The sequence below is a fragment of the Zingiber officinale genome, chromosome 6A (genome assembly GCF_018446385.1).
Source record: "Zingiber officinale cultivar Zhangliang chromosome 6A, Zo_v1.1, whole genome shotgun sequence".
NCBI lineage: Eukaryota > Viridiplantae > Streptophyta > Magnoliopsida > Zingiberales > Zingiberaceae > Zingiber > Zingiber officinale.
This window is the reverse complement of record NC_055997.1, coordinates 2,385,485-2,392,866: the sequence shown is the minus strand read 5'-3', so window position 1 is coordinate 2,392,866 and position 7,382 is coordinate 2,385,485.

Below are 7,382 nucleotides of genomic sequence, written 5' to 3'. Positions count from 1 at the left end.
AGTCTTTATCGACTGTCGAGCGACTACGTTAAACCCTAGTCTTCATCGATCGTCGAGCGGCGACGTTAAACCCTAGTCTTCATCGACCATCAAGCTGCGACGTTAAACTCTAATCTTCGTTGACCGTCGAACAGTGATATTAAACACTAGTCTTCATCGACCGTCGAGCGGCGACGTTAAACCCTAGTCTTCACGGATAGTCGAGCAGTGATGTTAAATCCTGGTCTTCATCGACTCTTGAGCGGTGACGTCAAACCCTTGTCTATTTTAGCGGTCGAGCGGCGACCTTAAACCCTCATCTACGCATGTCAATCATCGAGCGGCGACGTTAAACACTTGTCTACTTCAGCGGTCGAGCGACAACCTTAAACCCTTGTCTACGCATGTTAATGGTCGAACAACGACCTTAAATCCAAGTCTGCATATTCAACAGCCGAGCAACGGTAATAAATTTGAGGCCCATGACAAAAAACGGCTTATTGGCCTCCCTAAAGTTGAGGCAATGTCCAATGAAGATGATTGACGAATATGTAGGTCGAAGACAAGGTTAACTAGGAAACACGTTGCCACAAGAGCGCACAATAACATGGTCATTTGACGATGTTAGATTGATTGATCGGCTATCAAAGCAATTAGCCTGACGCTGATCGGTAGTACACAGAGCTACACTTGGAAGTTTTCACCAAAGTGGTAAGCAATTTGTAATCTTGCTCAAGCTCGAGTGGCAACAGAGGGACAAACAAGCGAAATTCAGACAACGAAACGCCAACCGGAGACACACAATGAAACACCATTAAATAAGTAAAAATTCACCGAACAGGCGATTGTCCATTAACACTTGGAATTTTACAGGGGCAATACAAAGGGAGACAAGGTACGCGGGTGCAGGCTCACTCGAGGTAGTCGAGTACGTCGTCGGGCAGCGACTTAGTTATCTTGTCCCGGCTAATAACCTTGTTTGTCAGGCTTGTCAGAATATAGCCGTCGCCCTTCAGTTGGTTGAGCTTCTCGTCGATGGCAAGGTTGAAAAAATGGAGTGCCCGATCGGTGAGCTAGTCATTAAAGGCGTCCGAGCAAAGGTAGGCCCGCTTCATGAGCTTGAACCAGTTGGACTCAGCACCTTGATAAGTCTCGAGGGCCGCTCGGGATGCCTCCAACTTTGCCTTCAACTTGACCAACTCCTCATGCTTTGCAGCAACTGGGTCTTCATGGGGGAGCTTTCTTCAAGTTCTGAGTTAGCATGCAAAACTCTTTGTTCTTGATGTCCAAGTCTTCGATAGTCTTGAGCTTCCTCGTGTTGGCCGAGTGGATCTTGGACTTGAAGGTGCTGGCCTGCTTATTGAGCCATACCAGTTGAGTTGCTCGGTACTTTTGCCCCTCTCCACCTCAAGTAGCTCGGAGCTCTTATTCAGATCGACCTTTAATTGGGCCATCTCAACGTTCATCTACTCCACGCGCGCTTGAGAAGCAAACAATTGGTTGCTCGGAGCAAGCAATTGCTGGACTTCGTGCTCCAACTAGGTGAGTCTATGGCACATGACCAGGCTCTCCACCCAAAACTACAGCAACAGGAAAATTGTAAGGAACGAACGTATAAAAAGTAAGTGCAGAAGCACTGTACATACCCCAGTTGACATCTGGGTGTGACTATTGGCGAGCTCCCGCGGAGAGATGAACGTCGCATGGGCTCAGGCATCAGCCCATATCTGTGTGAGTAGCCCTTGGATCCTTATCTGGTGCTCAAGGGTGAGGGACGTTGGGTTGTCCGCACTACGATACTTATCCGTTGGCAAATGGATGATTGTCGTTATTTGTCTCTGGTTGCTCGGGCCAGAGTGGTCTAAAGTCGCCTTGCCCGAAGATCGAGACGCTGGAATTGGTTATATACAGGACACTTGGGCAGTCGGCAGATATGGTGGAATGAAGGTGACCGGTGGCACGTAAATTGTCCCTTGAGGCAGCACAGACAATGAGGGTGTCCGATCGGAGGGCAAGGATGTTGGAAGCTCTGCGACTCCCTACTCGAGAGGAGGGAGGTCTTGCCCCACTTGGAGGAGGGTCGAGAGACGTCTGGTGTTGGGGTATGCAAGGCAGAAATGGCAGAGTGGGAGGACGCTTCCGCGTGGTGTCTCTTGCGTTATCGTAGTGGTTCGCTGGAGGTTGCTGACTCTGAAGCAACCTCGATCGAAACCATCAACGGTCGTTCGGGCCCAGGGTCAACAGTGGTTGCAGCTCCACTAGCTACTATCTGGCTGGCTCCCTCTCCGCTCCCCAATGCTTGTGTTCCCTCCTCGTAGCCGAGAGGATCCTTGTGGAAGTTGACCGGTTACAGGCTGTGACCCTCCAATTCGGCCACAGCCGCAACGTTGATCTCTGCATCCGTGAGCTTGCACTTACCGGCCAGACGCGCTCGCAACATGATTAGAGCTGCACAAAAGGAGGAAAAATCAGTTAGATTCAAAGTTTGGGAGAAGAAAGAGCATACCTAGGTTGGACGAAAGCTTGGTGCAGATTGTACTCAAGCCAAACACGTAGAGGACGCCCTCCAGCAGTAACTTATGGATGTGGTACTTCTAACCAACCAAGATTGAAGCTATCTGGAGATAGTCCGATCGACTTTTGTACTTCTTGAGCTCCGGAGGGTTCGACACTTCTAGCTGCTAGCTGGTCGTGAAATCTGGCCACTCGGGAAAGCGAACGAAGAAATAGTAGTCTCTCCAATGTTTGTTGGAGGATGACATTTTATCAAAGAAGACTAAGCCCACTCGGGCTTAGAAGAGAAAAGTCCCTGGTTCGGACAATTTCGGATAATAAAAGTAATGGAAGAGCCGAGAAGTTAAAGGAATATCATGTAGGCAAAATAAGACTACTACCCCGCACACCGGCCGAAAAGAGTTCGACACTAATTGATTAAGAAAAATATGGAAATATTTACAAACTATGGAGAAAAAAGGGTTGACAGGGAACCATAGACAACGGTGAACTGATCCCTAAAGAAACATAGAAAATTCGGTGGTGGTTCATGGGATCGGTCAAAAGCAGAAGGAAGAGCAATTTGGTAGCGATGGGGAACTCATAAGCGGATTTCAAAGTCTCAGCATCGCCCCCATCGAACTTGGACTCGGTGGAAGTATACTAGAATCCAGGAACAGGAGCAGGGGGTTGCGAGACATTGGTCATCAAAAACAGAATCGGGGAGGAACGAACAGATTCAGGGAGGAATGAACAGATTCAAATGAAAAAAGGTGAAGGGGCTTACAGGAAAGTTCGCCGGAGAAGAAGAGAAAACGAAGCATCGCGAAGGAGCTCAAAGATGAAGCCACATGAAATGAAGGTGATGGCTATGCATGCGAGGTTTATAAATCTCACGATCGATAGACTTGAGCTGTCCGATCCAGGGTTGCAAAAAACTACGAGAAGATCCAGCCGTTGAATTTGAAAAGGCGCATGTCACATCACCAGCGGATATCCGCCTGTCACGTCAAACATGCGGCAGCAAACAGTGGACACATGGTGTTCGGTCACCGGATGCCATTAATGAGGCTTAATTAAAAGGTATAACCACGTGCTCGGCCATAATGATCGAGGATTTGTGCGGTCTTCAGGAAATTCGGATGATGCCAGGACGTTCAGCCAAGAAGGCGATAGGAAAGGAGAAAATTTACCAAGTGTTGTTGCTCATCATCATGACCGGACGTAGATAATGGACTTGCACATTGCCGAACGACTGGGGCATCTCCCACTGAGAAAGGCACGATCAGAACGACAATTGTGGATCCGGATTGATGCAATGAAGTCGAACGACGAATATGTTGGTTGCTACTCGGAAAACCTATAGGTTTCAATGTACAAAAATTTTGTACAAAGGTCTGAACCTTTTCCTAGCTACCATGTGTTCTTTTAAATTAAATTTTGGATCGCCTGCGGAATTTAACACGTTTGATCCAAAACTTAATCTATTTGTTCTTTTAGGTTTTGACTTGGATCTCCTGCGGAACTTAACACGTTCGACCCAAGTCTCCTTAAGTTATTAATTCCATTAAATATTAATTTCCATAAAAGGTTCCCAGTACTGACGTGGCGAGGCACATGGCCTTCTTGGATATGGGAGCAACCACCACCGACTAGACAAAACCTTTAATAGAAAGCTAATATTTAATTTCCTAAAATAACTTTAGGTTAACCAAAGAGAACAATCAAATCACAAGGAAAAGAAAGAAACAAAAGAACACAACATCGAAAAACATATTCGAAATACTAGAACGTAAGCCTCTTGTATTTGGTATTATTTCCATAAATAACTAGCATGATGCGGAAAAGGAAAAACTACTAGTTATACCTTCTAGAAAGACCTCTTGATCTTCTACCGTATTCCTCTTCTAACCTCGGACGTTGTGTGGGCAACGATCTACCAAGATGAGAAACCACCAACCACCTTCTTCTCCTCCAAGCAAGGTTCGGCCACAAATGAAAACTTCACCAAGGAGAAAAACCAAAAATACTAACCAAGCTCCAAGAGATGCTAGCTTCCCCTCCTTCTTCTTCTTCTTCTCCTAGTAGTATCCGGCCACCACAAGAGCTCCAAGGGAGAGGGAGAGGTTCGGCCACCACAAGAGGAAGAGAAGGAGATGATGGCCGGCCACACCAAGGAACAAAAGAGGGAGAGAAATAATAGATGTTGTATCTCATGAAGGCACCCTCACCCCTTCTTTTATATTCCTTGGCCTAGGCAAATTAGGAAATTTAATTACAATAAAATTTCCTTAATTTTCCTTGACATGAATTAATTAAGAAAAATAAAATAAAATTTCCCAATCAACTTGTAATGGCCGGCTACAATCAAAAGGAGCAAATTAGGAGAGTTTCAATCAACAAATTAAAACTTCCTAATTTGTTTTCGGAAATTTTAAAAAATAAAATTTCTCTTTAAAAATCTCTTCATGGTTAATAAAAGGAAATTTCTATAATTTTAATTTTATTAACATGTGAATAATTTTAAAGAGAAAATAAAACATCTCTCCAATCTACAAATAAGGAAAGAGATCTAATCTCTTTCTTTAATCTTTTGTAGATCTTTTACAAGAGAGATATTTTAATTTTAATTCTCTTTAAATTATATCTTCCACATAATAATAAAAATTAAAATTAAATTTCTTTTTTAATTTAATTTGGCCGGCCCCCACTAGCTTGGGTTCAAGCTAGGGCCGACCACCCCGGCCCTAGCTTGGTCCCAAGCTAGCTTGGCGGCCCCCTATGGGTGGGTATAGAAGGTGGGTATAGGTGGGTATAGAACTCTATAAATAAGAGGCTACGATAGGGACCGAGAGGAGGAATTGGTTTTGGTCTCCGATAAAATTAAGCATCCCGTGTTCGCCCTAACACACAACTTAATTTTATCAATGATAATTCATTCCACTAGAGAACTATCATTGAACTACCGCACCAATCCCAAATTACATTTTGGGCTCCTTCTTATTATGAGTGTGTTAGTCTCCCGTGTTTAAGATATCGAATGTCCACTAATTAAGTGAGTTACTGACAACTCATTTAATTAATATCTAAGTCCAAGAGTAGTACCACTCAACCTTATTATCATGTCGGATTAAGTCCACCTGCAGGGTTTAACATGACAATCTTTATGAGCTCCTCTTGAGGACATTATCAACCTAGTATCTCTAGGACACAGTTTCCTTCTATAATCAACAACACACATTATAAGTGATACCATTTCCCAACTTATCGAGTTTATTGATTCATCGAACTAAATCTCACCCATTGATAAATTAAAGAAATAAATATCAAACATATGTGCTTGTTATTATATTAGGATTAAGAGCACACACTTCCATAATAACTAAGGTCTTTGTTCTTTTATAAAGTCAGTATAAAAGAAACGACCTCTAATGGTCCTACTCAATACACTATGAGTGTACTAGTGTAATTGTATAGTCAAGATAAACTAATACCTAATTACACTACGACCTTCTAATGGTTTGTTCCTTTCCATTTTAGTCGTGAGCTACTGTTTATAATTTATAAGGTACTGATAACATCATCTTCTGTATGTGACACCACATACTATGTTATCTACAATATAAATTAAATGAACAACTACAAACAAATGTAGACAATTAGACTAAATGTGATTCTTTATTCATAATGAATGTTTACAAAGCTTAGGCTTTCAGTATACACTCCAACAGAATATGCTCGTGCCGATCAGAAATTGGGGAGAACATGTTGGGTCCGATCGATTACGTAAGACATTGAAGACGCTACTTGTCTAGTAAATCGGACTTGCAGCTTCCTTCGACTATACTTGAGGGGATGGAGGAAGGCCTATTTGGCACGGGGTCAACTCTCAAGGTGGAGGTCAAAGTCAAGGTGGTCAACGCCTGGGTGTCAAAGGGACGAACGGAGGAAAATTACAATGGTCGGTCGGGCAGTCAGGGCCCAACCGGCGAGAGACATGTCCGAGCAGATCACCCGTCTAGCTCGGGATGATATGTAAGACAGCCGATGCTCAATATGGAGTAGTAGGATGCCGGCGAGGACCGGATAGCTGGTCCGAACGGGGGAGGATAGATTACTACACAGCCACTGCATAGGAGAGCAACTAAGATCGACAGAGCGAAGGGATCTCGGCCAAGCGGCTACCCCGCTCGACCAAGCAACATGACCTGATCATGGACGGAGTAGAGTCCCGGCTGAGCGACCACCCGTTTGGCCAAGCAACGGGATCACTATAATATCTCTCGATATTCTTTTGGGAGATAGTGTCACTAACACGAGGCATGGTCAACAGGTGAATCGTATGGTAGAAGCTTCTACTTTCTCGTAAGATGCTCTGTTAAGGTATATTGTCATTTGTCAGAGGTACTTTCCTAACATGTTATTTCATGGGACATATCGAAGAGCGTGCTCATACTTCGAGAAGCGCGCACGTCACCCATTAGGGCTCTATATAAAGGGGGGTCCATCACCGGCGGAGATACGCGTTATCTACTGTTTGCGCATAGTTCTACAGTTGCTCCACTTTTCTCCACATTCTGGTGACTGACTTGAACGTCGGAGGGTCAAAACCAGAGACATCTTCCCTAGCTCGATACTAATGTTGCTTGTTTTACAGATCGAAGCGAGGTCAATACCTGATCAACGAAGCCGTCACATCCCTAACTTTCCACTTTTTGACAGGATCAATTACCTTTCAAAATTTTATTGGGTAAAAATGAAAAGGATATTTTAATATCCGAGTTGCTACTTGGATAATAGAGTTATTTCATTAGAAATGGTTTATTTCTATGAGATTCATTTATCTGAAGATTAAATATTCTTTCACCTAGAAGGTCAGTCAGTAATATGATTTATCTCTTTTTATCTAG